A 12491-nucleotide genomic window follows, 5' to 3' on the forward strand; every position below is an offset into this window, starting at 1 on the left:
GAAACTGCATTAAAGAAGGGGTGCACCGGTCCTGGAGATACTGCAATACCAGGTCAATGCGTGGAGTGGACAGAGCAAGCTCTTTTTCCATCTCCCTGTTCTAAAAATCCATTTAATATATGGTCCCCAGATAGGGGACGTATCAGATATTAAACTGATAAGAACAGATACTACACTTGATCTTAGCCAAAAGGCCGAGAAGCGATAACCAGAATTGGTTTCCGACTACGGTGCCACCCAAGGATTCTGAAAAGTCCATTTGTGGAGATGGCCACCTGGACTCCCGTTAAGAAGACATGCTGTCAACCTCTAGATCCCTCACATGCCTGCACTTTTCGGCTTGCTGCTGCTGCAATCCACGCGTTTTAGATCTGCATAACTCCACCTCTTTTAGCACAGTACCCTCAACCCCCGGCTGTTCCCACCCGCCTCAACACCGTTGGAAGGGAGGAGAACCAATTAAGGCGGGGGGGGGGGGTGGAACGAGCAGCTGTCTACCCTTAGCAGGAGGGTTGCTGATTAATTACCTCTCCTGCTGCTGCTGCTGCTGGCTGTCCAGCAGCAGACTGAAGGTGGCTGCTGCTGTGCGCAGGTATATAAAGGCTCAGAGCCTATTATGACACGCGCAGCCAGCGTTCCATTGCCACATTCCGTCTACTGCAGGCGGGATACCTGGATGGCTGAATGTCACTGAGAAGCTCACAGAGACCGCCATAAGCAACAGTTTAAAAGAATGCCACAGACTAATCAACCAAACTTTTTGGGTTGGTTTCTCTTTTATAGTCTGCAGGCATTAAATGAAAGAAGTCAGTGTTCCAGCAGAGGGAGACAACGTTTCAGAAAAGGCATTGTAGCAAACCAAAAAAGAAATTTTAAGCGCAGCAGAGTAACCAGCTCACATACCTGTTAGCTCAGGTGAGTTTAAAAGGCTGCTGTTGATAACAAGGGCATTTGCTAAATAGATGGTGTGTGTGCAACAATATACTGAAAGGTCAATTATATTGTGCAGCTTATCTCACCACCTGTAGTTATTTAGGTGAAAGCTCCAAAATGCTTGCCTAATATGTCTGTTTATCCAAAAGGAAGTATAGAGGGAGAGCTAGATAGATAGCATTGCATTACATTACATTACATGGCAATGCAATGCACAGTTGCTGAAGTTGAACCAAAATGAGCTTGTCATCTGGCTTCTGCAACTTTTAACATGAAAAATCCAATGAGGAGAAGAAAAGCAAAGCCAAAGAGTCCATCCCAAAATCCGACAAACAAGCAAAATGAACAAAAAGCATTGAATTCAATTCTTTCTGATTTTAGAAACTGCATTAAAGAAGGGGTGCACCGGTCCTGGAGATACTGCAATACCAGGTCAATGCGTGGAGTGGACAGAGCAAGCTCTTTTTCCATCTCCCTGTTCTAAAAATCCATTTAATATATGGTCCCCAGATAGGGGACGTATCAGATATTAAACTGATAAGAACAGATACTACACTTGATCTTAGCCAAAAGGCCGAGAAGCGATAACCAGAATTGGTTTCCGACTACGGTGCCACCCAAGGATTCTGAAAAGTCCATTTGTGGAGATGGCCACCTGGACTCCCGTTAAGAAGACATGCTGTCAACCTCTAGATCCCTCACATGCCTGCACTTTTCGGCTTGCTGCTGCTGCAATCCACGCGTTTTAGATCTGCATAACTCCACCTCTTTTAGCACAGTACCCTCAACCCCCGGCTGTTCCCACCCGCCTCAACACCGTTGGAAGGGAGGAGAACCAATTAAGGCGGGGGGGGGGTGGAACGAGCAGCTGTCTACCCTTAGCAGGAGGGTTGCTGATTAATTACCTCTCCTGCTGCTGCTGCTGCTGGCTGTCCAGCAGCAGACTGAAGGTGGCTGCTGCTGTGCGCAGGTATATAAAGGCTCAGAGCCTATTATGACACGCGCAGCCAGCGTTCCATTGCCACATTCCGTCTACTGCAGGCGGGATACCTGGATGGCTGAATGTCACTGAGAAGCTCACAGAGACCGCCATAAGCAACAGTTTAAAAGAATGCCACAGACTAATCAACCAAACTTTTTGGGTTGGTTTCTCTTTTATAGTCTGCAGGCATTAAATGAAAGAAGTCAGTGTTCCAGCAGAGGGAGACAACGTTTCAGAAAAGGCATTGTAGCAAACCAAAAAAGAAATTTTAAGCGCAGCAGAGTAACCAGCTCACATACCTGTTAGCTCAGGTGAGTTTAAAAGGCTGCTGTTGATAACAAGGGCATTTGCTAAATAGATGGTGTGTGTGCAACAATATACTGAAAGGTCAATTATATTGTGCAGCTTATCTCACCACCTGTAGTTATTTAGGTGAAAGCTCCAAAATGCTTGCCTAATATGTCTGTTTATCCAAAAGGAAGTATAGAGGGAGAGCTAGATAGATAGCATTGCATTACATTACATTACATGGCAATGCAATGCACAGTTGCTGAAGTTGAACCAAAATGAGCTTGTCATCTGGCTTCTGCAACTTTTAACATGAAAAATCCAATGAGGAGAAGAAAAGCAAAGCCAAAGAGTCCATCCCAAAATCCGACAAACAAGCAAAATGAACAAAAAGCATTGAATTCAATTCTTTCTGATTTTAGAAACTGCATTAAAGAAGGGGTGCACCGGTCCTGGAGATACTGCAATACCAGGTCAATGCGTGGAGTGGACAGAGCAAGCTCTTTTTCCATCTCCCTGTTCTAAAAATCCATTTAATATATGGTCCCCAGATAGGGGACGTATCAGATATTAAACTGATAAGAACAGATACTACACTTGATCTTAGCCAAAAGGCCGAGAAGCGATAACCAGAATTGGTTTCCGACTACGGTGCCACCCAAGGATTCTGAAAAGTCCATTTGTGGAGATGGCCACCTGGACTCCCGTTAAGAAGACATGCTGTCAACCTCTAGATCCCTCACATGCCTGCACTTTTCGGCTTGCTGCTGCTGCAATCCACGCGTTTTAGATCTGCATAACTCCACCTCTTTTAGCACAGTACCCTCAACCCCCGGCTGTTCCCACCCGCCTCAACACCGTTGGAAGGGAGGAGAACCAATTAAGGCGGGGGGGGGGTGGAACGAGCAGCTGTCTACCCTTAGCAGGAGGGTTGCTGATTAATTACCTCTCCTGCTGCTGCTGCTGCTGGCTGTCCAGCAGCAGACTGAAGGTGGCTGCTGCTGTGCGCAGGTATATAAAGGCTCAGAGCCTATTATGACACGCGCAGCCAGCGTTTCATTGCCACATTCCGTCTACTGCAGGCGGGATACCTGGATGGCTGAATGTCACTGAGAAGCTCACAGAGACCGCCATAAGCAACAGTTTAAAAGAATGCCACAGACTAATCAACCAAACTTTTTGGGTTGGTTTCTCTTTTATAGTCTGCAGGCATTAAATGAAAGAAGTCAGTGTTCCAGCAGAGGGAGACAACGTTTCAGAAAAGGCATTGTAGCAAACCAAAAAAGAAATTTTAAACGCAGCAGAGTAACCAGCTCACATACCTGTTAGCTCAGGTGAGTTTAAAAGGCTGCTGTTGATAACAAGGGCATTTGCTAAATAGATGGTGTGTGTGCAACAATATACTGAAAGGTCAATTATATTGTGCAGCTTATCTCACCACCTGTAGTTATTTAGGTGAAAGCTCCAAAATGCTTGCCTAATATGTCTGTTTATCCAAAAGGAAGTATAGAGGGAGAGCTAGATAGATAGCATTGCATTACATTACATTACATGGCAATGCAATGCACAGTTGCTGAAGTTGAACCAAAATGAGCTTGTCATCTGGCTTCTGCAACTTTTAACATGAAAAATCCAATGAGGAGAAGAAAAGCAAAGCCAAAGAGTCCATCCCAAAATCCGACAAACAAGCAAAATGAACAAAAAGCATTGAATTCAATTCTTTCTGATTTTAGAAACTGCATTAAAGAAGGGGTGCACCGGTCCTGGAGATACTGCAATACCAGGTCAATGCGTGGAGTGGACAGAGCAAGCTCTTTTTCCATCTCCCTGTTCTAAAAATCCATTTAATATATGGTCCCCAGATAGGGGACGTATCAGATATTAAACTGATAAGAACAGATACTACACTTGATCTTAGCCAAAAGGCCGAGAAGCGATAACCAGAATTGGTTTCCGACTACGGTGCCACCCAAGGATTCTGAAAAGTCCATTTGTGGAGATGGCCACCTGGACTCCCGTTAAGAAGACATGCTGTCAACCTCTAGATCCCTCACATGCCTGCACTTTTCGGCTTGCTGCTGCTGCAATCCACGCGTTTTAGATCTGCATAACTCCACCTCTTTTAGCACAGTACCCTCAACCCCCGGGTGTTCCCACCCGCCTCAACACCGTTGGAAGGGAGGAGAACCAATTAAGGCGGGGGGGGGGGGTGGAACGAGCAGCTGTCTACCCTTAGCAGGAGGGTTGCTGATTAATTACCTCTCCTGCTGCTGCTGCTGCTGGCTGTCCAGCAGCAGACTGAAGGTGGCTGCTGCTGTGCGCAGGTATATAAAGGCTCAGAGCCTATTATGACACGCGCAGCCAGCGTTCCATTGCCACATTCCGTCTACTGCAGGCGGGATACCTGGATGGCTGAATGTCACTGAGAAGCTCACAGAGACCGCCATAAGCAACAGTTTAAAAGAATGCCACAGACTAATCAACCAAACTTTTTGGGTTGGTTTCTCTTTTATAGTCTGCAGGCATTAAATGAAAGAAGTCAGTGTTCCAGCAGAGGGAGACAACGTTTCAGAAAAGGCATTGTAGCAAACCAAAAAAGAAATTTTAAGCGCAGCAGAGTAACCAGCTCACATACCTGTTAGCTCAGGTGAGTTTAAAAGGCTGCTGTTGATAACAAGGGCATTTGCTAAATAGATGGTGTGTGTGCAACAATATACTGAAAGGTCAATTATATTGTGCAGCTTATCTCACCACCTGTAGTTATTTAGGTGAAAGCTCCAAAATGCTTGCCTAATATGTCTGTTTATCCAAAAGGAAGTATAGAGGGAGAGCTAGATAGATAGCATTGCATTACATTACATTACATGGCAATGCAATGCACAGTTGCTGAAGTTGAACCAAAATGAGCTTGTCATCTGGCTTCTGCAACTTTTAACATGAAAAATCCAATGAGGAGAAGAAAAGCAAAGCCAAAGAGTCCATCCCAAAATCCGACAAACAAGCAAAATGAACAAAAAGCATTGAATTCAATTCTTTCTGATTTTAGAAACTGCATTAAAGAAGGGGTGCACCGGTCCTGGAGATACTGCAATACCAGGTCAATGCGTGGAGTGGACAGAGCAAGCTCTTTTTCCATCTCCCTGTTCTAAAAATCCATTTAATATATGGTCCCCAGATAGGGGACGTATCAGATATTAAACTGATAAGAACAGATACTACACTTGATCTTAGCCAAAAGGCCGAGAAGCGATAACCAGAATTGGTTTCCGACTACGGTGCCACCCAAGGATTCTGAAAAGTCCATTTGTGGAGATGGCCACCTGGACTCCCGTTAAGAAGACATGCTGTCAACCTCTAGATCCCTCACATGCCTGCACTTTTCGGCTTGCTGCTGCTGCAATCCACGCGTTTTAGATCTGCATAACTCCACCTCTTTTAGCACAGTACCCTCAACCCCCGGCTGTTCCCACCCGCCTCAACACCGTTGGAAGGGAGGAGAACCAATTAAGGCGGGGGGGGGGGTGGAACGAGCAGCTGTCTACCCTTAGCAGGAGGGTTGCTGATTAATTACCTCTCCTGCTGCTGCTGCTGCTGGCTGTCCAGCAGCAGACTGAAGGTGGCTGCTGCTGTGCGCAGGTATATAAAGGCTCAGAGCCTATTATGACACGCGCAGCCAGCGTTCCATTGCCACATTCCGTCTACTGCAGGCGGGATACCTGGATGGCTGAATGTCACTGAGAAGCTCACAGAGACCGCCATAAGCAACAGTTTAAAAGAATGCCACAGACTAATCAACCAAACTTTTTGGGTTGGTTTCTCTTTTATAGTCTGCAGGCATTAAATGAAAGAAGTCAGTGTTCCAGCAGAGGGAGACAACGTTTCAGAAAAGGCATTGTAGCAAACCAAAAAAGAAATTTTAAACGCAGCAGAGTAACCAGCTCACATACCTGTTAGCTCAGGTGAGTTTAAAAGGCTGCTGTTGATAACAAGGGCATTTGCTAAATAGATGGTGTGTGTGCAACAATATACTGAAAGGTCAATTATATTGTGCAGCTTATCTCACCACCTGTAGTTATTTAGGTGAAAGCTCCAAAATGCTTGCCTAATATGTCTGTTTATCCAAAAGGAAGTATAGAGGGAGAGCTAGATAGATAGCATTGGATTACATTACATTACATGGCAATGCAATGCACAGTTGCTGAAGTTGAACCAAAATGAGCTTGTCATCTGGCTTCTGCAACTTTTAACATGAAAAATCCAATGAGGAGAAGAAAAGCAAAGCCAAAGAGTCCATCCCAAAATCCGACAAACAAGCAAAATGAACAAAAAGCATTGAATTCAATTCTTTCTGATTTTAGAAACTGCATTAAAGAAGGGGTGCACCGGTCCTGGAGATACTGCAATACCAGGTCAATGCGTGGAGTGGACAGAGCAAGCTCTTTTTCCATCTCCCTGTTCTAAAAATCCATTTAATATATGGTCCCCAGATAGGGGACGTATCAGATATTAAACTGATAAGAACAGATACTACACTTGATCTTAGCCAAAAGGCCGAGAAGCGATAACCAGAATTGGTTTCCGACTACGGTGCCACCCAAGGATTCTGAAAAGTCCATTTGTGGAGATGGCCACCTGGACTCCCGTTAAGAAGACATGCTGTCAACCTCTAGATCCCTCACATGCCTGCACTTTTCGGCTTGCTGCTGCTGCAATCCACGCGTTTTAGATCTGCATAACTCCACCTCTTTTAGCACAGTACCCTCAACCCCCGGCTGTTCCCACCCGCCTCAACACCGTTGGAAGGGAGGAGAACCAATTAAGGCGGGGGGGGGGGTGGAACGAGCAGCTGTCTACCCTTAGCAGGAGGGTTGCTGATTAATTACCTCTCCTGCTGCTGCTGCTGCTGGCTGTCCAGCAGCAGACTGAAGGTGGCTGCTGCTGTGCGCAGGTATATAAAGGCTCAGAGCCTATTATGACACGCGCAGCCAGCGTTCCATTGCCACATTCCGTCTACTGCAGGCGGGATACCTGGATGGCTGAATGTCACTGAGAAGCTCACAGAGACCGCCATAAGCAACAGTTTAAAAGAATGCCACAGACTAATCAACCAAACTTTTTGGGTTGGTTTCTCTTTTATAGTCTGCAGGCATTAAATGAAAGAAGTCAGTGTTCCAGCAGAGGGAGACAACGTTTCAGAAAAGGCATTGTAGCAAACCAAAAAAGAAATTTTAAGCGCAGCAGAGTAACCAGCTCACATACCTGTTAGCTCAGGTGAGTTTAAAAGGCTGCTGTTGATAACAAGGGCATTTGCTAAATAGATGGTGTGTGTGCAACAATATACTGAAAGGTCAATTATATTGTGCAGCTTATCTCACCACCTGTAGTTATTTAGGTGAAAGCTCCAAAATGCTTGCCTAATATGTCTGTTTATCCAAAAGGAAGTATAGAGGGAGAGCTAGATAGATAGCATTGCATTACATTACATTACATGGCAATGCAATGCACAGTTGCTGAAGTTGAACCAAAATGAGCTTGTCATCTGGCTTCTGCAACTTTTAACATGAAAAATCCAATGAGGAGAAGAAAAGCAAAGCCAAAGAGTCCATCCCAAAATCCGACAAACAAGCAAAATGAACAAAAAGCATTGAATTCAATTCTTTCTGATTTTAGAAACTGCATTAAAGAAGGGGTGCACCGGTCCTGGAGATACTGCAATACCAGGTCAATGCGTGGAGTGGACAGAGCAAGCTCTTTTTCCATCTCCCTGTTCTAAAAATCCATTTAATATATGGTCCCCAGATAGGGGACGTATCAGATATTAAACTGATAAGAACAGATACTACACTTGATCTTAGCCAAAAGGCCGAGAAGCGATAACCAGAATTGGTTTCCGACTACGGTGCCACCCAAGGATTCTGAAAAGTCCATTTGTGGAGATGGCCACCTGGACTCCCGTTAAGAAGACATGCTGTCAACCTCTAGATCCCTCACATGCCTGCACTTTTCGGCTTGCTGCTGCTGCAATCCACGCGTTTTAGATCTGCATAACTCCACCTCTTTTAGCACAGTACCCTCAACCCCCGGCTGTTCCCACCCGCCTCAACACCGTTGGAAGGGAGGAGAACCAATTAAGGCGGGGGGGGGGGTGGAACGAGCAGCTGTCTACCCTTAGCAGGAGGGTTGCTGATTAATTACCTCTCCTGCTGCTGCTGCTGCTGGCTGTCCAGCAGCAGACTGAAGGTGGCTGCTGCTGTGCGCAGGTATATAAAGGCTCAGAGCCTATTATGACACGCGCAGCCAGCGTTCCATTGCCACATTCCGTCTACTGCAGGCGGGATACCTGGATGGCTGAATGTCACTGAGAAGCTCACAGAGACCGCCATAAGCAACAGTTTAAAAGAATGCCACAGACTAATCAACCAAACTTTTTGGGTTGGTTTCTCTTTTATAGTCTGCAGGCATTAAATGAAAGAAGTCAGTGTTCCAGCAGAGGGAGACAACGTTTCAGAAAAGGCATTGTAGCAAACCAAAAAAGAAATTTTAAGCGCAGCAGAGTAACCAGCTCACATACCTGTTAGCTCAGGTGAGTTTAAAAGGCTGCTGTTGATAACAAGGGCATTTGCTAAATAGATGGTGTGTGTGCAACAATATACTGAAAGGTCAATTATATTGTGCAGCTTATCTCACCACCTGTAGTTATTTAGGTGAAAGCTCCAAAATGCTTGCCTAATATGTCTGTTTATCCAAAAAGAAGTATAGAGGGAGAGCTAGATAGATAGCATTGCATTACATTACATTACATGGCAATGCAATGCACAGTTGCTGAAGTTGAACCAAAATGAGCTTGTCATCTGGCTTCTGCAACTTTTAACATGAAAAATCCAATGAGGAGAAGAAAAGCAAAGCCAAAGAGTCCATCCCAAAATCCGACAAACAAGCAAAATGAACAAAAAGCATTGAATTCAATTCTTTCTGATTTTAGAAACTGCATTAAAGAAGGGGTGCACCGGTCCTGGAGATACTGCAATACCAGGTCAATGCGTGGAGTGGACAGAGCAAGCTCTTTTTCCATCTCCCTGTTCTAAAAATCCATTTAATATATGGTCCCCAGATAGGGGACGTATCAGATATTAAACTGATAAGAACAGATACTACACTTGATCTTAGCCAAAAGGCCGAGAAGCGATAACCAGAATTGGTTTCCGACTACGGTGCCACCCAAGGATTCTGAAAAGTCCATTTGTGGAGATGGCCACCTGGACTCCCGTTAAGAAGACATGCTGTCAACCTCTAGATCCCTCACATGCCTGCACTTTTCGGCTTGCTGCTGCTGCAATCCACGCGTTTTAGATCTGCATAACTCCACCTCTTTTAGCACAGTACCCTCAACCCCCGGCTGTTCCCACCCGCCTCAACACCGTTGGAAGGGAGGAGAACCAATTAAGGCGGGGGGGGGTGGAACGAGCAGCTGTCTACCCTTAGCAGGAGGGTTGCTGATTAATTACCTCTCCTGCTGCTGCTGCTGCTGGCTGTCCAGCAGCAGACTGAAGGTGGCTGCTGCTGTGCGCAGGTATATAAAGGCTCAGAGCCTATTATGACACGCGCAGCCAGCGTTCCATTGCCACATTCCGTCTACTGCAGGCGGGATACCTGGATGGCTGAATGTCACTGAGAAGCTCACAGAGACCGCCATAAGCAACAGTTTAAAAGAATGCCACAGACTAATCAACCAAACTTTTTGGGTTGGTTTCTCTTTTATAGTCTGCAGGCATTAAATGAAAGAAGTCAGTGTTCCAGCAGAGGGAGACAACGTTTCAGAAAAGGCATTGTAGCAAACCAAAAAAGAAATTTTAAGCGCAGCAGAGTAACCAGCTCACATACCTGTTAGCTCAGGTGAGTTTAAAAGGCTGCTGTTGATAACAAGGGCATTTGCTAAACAGATGGTGTGTGTGCAACAATATACTGAAAGGTCAATTATATTGTGCAGCTTATCTCACCACCTGTAGTTATTTAGGTGAAAGCTCCAAAATGCTTGCCTAATATGTCTGTTTATCCAAAAGGAAGTATAGAGGGAGAGCTAGATAGATAGCATTGCATTACATTACATTACATGGCAATGCAATGCACAGTTGCTGAAGTTGAACCAAAATGAGCTTGTCATCTGGCTTCTGCAACTTTTAACATGAAAAATCCAATGAGGAGAAGAAAAGCAAAGCCAAAGAGTCCATCCCAAAATCCGACAAACAAGCAAAATGAACAAAAAGCATTGAATTCAATTCTTTCTGATTTTAGAAACTGCATTAAAGAAGGGGTGCACCGGTCCTGGAGATACTGCAATACCAGGTCAATGCGTGGAGTGGACAGAGCAAGCTCTTTTTCCATCTCCCTGTTCTAAAAATCCATTTAATATATGGTCCCCAGATAGGGGACGTATCAGATATTAAACTGATAAGAACAGATACTACACTTGATCTTAGCCAAAAGGCCGAGAAGCGATAACCAGAATTGGTTTCCGACTACGGTGCCACCCAAGGATTCTGAAAAGTCCATTTGTGGAGATGGCCACCTGGACTCCCGTTAAGAAGACATGCTATCAACCTCTAGATCCCTCACATGCCTGCACTTTTCGGCTTGCTGCTGCTGCAATCCACGCATTTTAGATCTGCATAACTCCACCTCTTTTAGCACAGTACCCTCAACCCCCGGCTGTTCCCACCCGCCTCAACACCGTTGGAAGGGAGGAGAACCAATTAAGGCGGGGGGGGGGGGGGGTGGAACGAGCAGCTGTCTACCCTTAGCAGGAGGGTTGCTGATTAATTACCTCTCCTGCTGCTGCTGCTGCTGGCTGTCCAGCAGCAGACTGAAGGTGGCTGCTGCTGTGCGCAGGTATATAAAGGCTCAGAGCCTATTATGACACGCGCAGCCAGCGTTCCATTGCCACATTCCGTCTACTGCAGGCGGGATACCTGGATGGCTGAATGTCACTGAGAAGCTCACAGAGACCGCCATAAGCAACAGTTTAAAAGAATGCCACAGACTAATCAACCAAACTTTTTGGGTTGGTTTCTCTTTTATAGTCTGCAGGCATTAAATGAAAGAAGTCAGTGTTCCAGCAGAGGGAGACAACGTTTCAGAAAAGGCATTGTAGCAAACCAAAAAAGAAATTTTAAGCGCAGCAGAGTAACCAGCTCACATACCTGTTAGCTCAGGTGAGTTTAAAAGGCTGCTGTTGATAACAAGGGCATTTGCTAAATAGATGGTGTGTGTGCAACAATATACTGAAAGGTCAATTATATTGTGCAGCTTATCTCACCACCTGTAGTTATTTAGGTGAAAGCTCCAAAATGCTTGCCTAATATGTCTGTTTATCCAAAAGGAAGTATAGAGGGAGAGCTAGATAGATAGCATTGCATTACATTACATTACATGGCAATGCAATGCACAGTTGCTGAAGTTGAACCAAAATGAGCTTGTCATCTGGCTTCTGCAACTTTTAACATGAAAAATCCAATGAGGAGAAGAAAAGCAAAGCCAAAGAGTCCATCCCAAAATCCGACAAACAAGCAAAATGAACAAAAAGCATTGAATTCAATTCTTTCTGATTTTAGAAACTGCATTAAAGAAGGGGTGCACCGGTCCTGGAGATACTGCAATACCAGGTCAATGCGTGGAGTGGACAGAGCAAGCTCTTTTTCCATCTCCCTGTTCTAAAAATCCATTTAATATATGGTCCCCAGATAGGGGACGTATCAGATATTAAACTGATAAGAACAGATACTACACTTGATCTTAGCCAAAAGGCCGAGAAGCGATAACCAGAATTGGTTTCCGACTACGGTGCCACCCAAGGATTCTGAAAAGTCCATTTGTGGAGATGGCCACCTGGACTCCCGTTAAGAAGACATGCTGTCAACCTCTAGATCCCTCACATGCCTGCACTTTTCGGCTTGCTGCTGCTGCAATCCACGCGTTTTAGATCTGCATAACTCCACCTCTTTTAGCACAGTACCCTCAACCCCCGGCTGTTCCCACCCGCCTCAACACCGTTGGAAGGGAGGAGAACCAATTAAGGCGGGGGGGGTGGTGGAACGAGCAGCTGTCTACCCTTAGCAGGAGGGTTGCTGATTAATTACCTCTCCTGCTGCTGCTGCTGCTGGCTGTCCAGCAGCAGACTGAAGGTGGCTGCTGCTGTGCGCAGGTATATAAAGGCTCAGAGCCTATTATGACACGCGCAGCCAGCGTTCCATTGCCACATTCCGTCTACTGCAGGCGGGATACCTGGATGGCT

At 45.5% G+C, this 12491-nt stretch overlaps 10 non-coding genes across 10 annotated transcripts; all 10 read right to left on the reverse strand.

The window, feature by feature from the left end:
- Nucleotides 1-15: 15 nt before the first annotated feature.
- Nucleotides 16-206, reverse strand: LOC141218648 (U2 spliceosomal RNA). The gene has a single exon (XR_012287343.1). It is a non-coding gene; the product is annotated as a U2 spliceosomal RNA (small nuclear RNA).
- Nucleotides 207-1328: 1122 nt separating this feature from the next.
- On the reverse strand, nt 1329-1519 carry LOC141218649 (U2 spliceosomal RNA). The gene has a single exon (XR_012287344.1). It is a non-coding gene; the product is annotated as a U2 spliceosomal RNA (small nuclear RNA).
- A 1120-nt stretch (nt 1520-2639) lies between these two features.
- Nucleotides 2640-2830, reverse strand: LOC141218650 (U2 spliceosomal RNA). The gene has a single exon (XR_012287345.1). It is a non-coding gene; the product is annotated as a U2 spliceosomal RNA (small nuclear RNA).
- A 1120-nt stretch (nt 2831-3950) lies between these two features.
- LOC141218651 (U2 spliceosomal RNA) lies at nt 3951-4141 on the reverse strand. Its single transcript, XR_012287346.1, has one exon. It is a non-coding gene; the product is annotated as a U2 spliceosomal RNA (small nuclear RNA).
- Nucleotides 4142-5263: 1122 nt separating this feature from the next.
- LOC141218652 (U2 spliceosomal RNA) lies at nt 5264-5454 on the reverse strand. Its single transcript, XR_012287347.1, has one exon. It is a non-coding gene; the product is annotated as a U2 spliceosomal RNA (small nuclear RNA).
- Nucleotides 5455-6575: 1121 nt separating this feature from the next.
- On the reverse strand, nt 6576-6766 carry LOC141218653 (U2 spliceosomal RNA). Its single transcript, XR_012287348.1, has one exon. It is a non-coding gene; the product is annotated as a U2 spliceosomal RNA (small nuclear RNA).
- A 1121-nt stretch (nt 6767-7887) lies between these two features.
- LOC141218654 (U2 spliceosomal RNA) lies at nt 7888-8078 on the reverse strand. Its single transcript, XR_012287349.1, has one exon. It is a non-coding gene; the product is annotated as a U2 spliceosomal RNA (small nuclear RNA).
- A 1121-nt stretch (nt 8079-9199) lies between these two features.
- On the reverse strand, nt 9200-9390 carry LOC141218655 (U2 spliceosomal RNA). The gene has a single exon (XR_012287350.1). It is a non-coding gene; the product is annotated as a U2 spliceosomal RNA (small nuclear RNA).
- A 1119-nt stretch (nt 9391-10509) lies between these two features.
- On the reverse strand, nt 10510-10700 carry LOC141218656 (U2 spliceosomal RNA). The gene has a single exon (XR_012287351.1). It is a non-coding gene; the product is annotated as a U2 spliceosomal RNA (small nuclear RNA).
- A 1125-nt stretch (nt 10701-11825) lies between these two features.
- On the reverse strand, nt 11826-12016 carry LOC141218657 (U2 spliceosomal RNA). Its single transcript, XR_012287352.1, has one exon. It is a non-coding gene; the product is annotated as a U2 spliceosomal RNA (small nuclear RNA).
- Between the last annotated feature and the right edge of the window lie 475 nt (nt 12017-12491).

This window comes from Phyllobates terribilis, unplaced genomic scaffold, assembly GCF_046119375.1.
Source record: "Phyllobates terribilis strain yellow unplaced genomic scaffold, ASM4611937v1 Scaffold_249__1_contigs__length_2872098, whole genome shotgun sequence".
NCBI lineage: Eukaryota > Metazoa > Chordata > Amphibia > Anura > Dendrobatidae > Phyllobates > Phyllobates terribilis.